Genomic DNA, 555 nt, shown 5'->3' with positions numbered 1-555 from the left:
TTAATAGTAATGCCAAAGTCTTGAGCTATTGTTTGTATTTCGAACTGTCCGTTTAAATTTCTAAATCTCTTTTCAAAAATGGATCAGACTGAGCCGTACATTGGCTGCACACGTCCTCACACCTTCTGGCAAGCATCAGCAGCCAAGAATTCCACTCTGTTGTGGCTTATTGCTTGTCTGAAAAAGAATCTAAATGTACACAGAAAATTTAATGTGGTGGAAGTGAGAGAAAGAAAAGGCTTGAAGGTTGAAAACAAATGTAAAGAATTTGTATACAAACAGCAGCTGGAATGTATGAGAATATATGCATTTCAAAGTGTTTCTCAGAGTTGGAAAGCACAAGTCTGCCTTAGCAGCCATACTTTTTAAGCTCTGAACTAATTTTATGATGATAACATTCACAAAATTTCAAATCCAGTGGCTTCTTTTAGTCTGTAAGTGAAAGAGAAAAAAAAAACAAAAGACATTGTGCATGTGGAAGGGGAGACTAAACTGGCAGAATGCCAAAAATTTATAGGGAAATACGATCAGCTTTCCAGGTGAAAAGATAGGTGG

Source organism: Meleagris gallopavo, chromosome 1 (genome assembly GCF_000146605.3).
Source record: "Meleagris gallopavo isolate NT-WF06-2002-E0010 breed Aviagen turkey brand Nicholas breeding stock chromosome 1, Turkey_5.1, whole genome shotgun sequence".
NCBI lineage: Eukaryota > Metazoa > Chordata > Aves > Galliformes > Phasianidae > Meleagris > Meleagris gallopavo.
Note: the sequence above shows the minus strand (reverse complement) of the source record.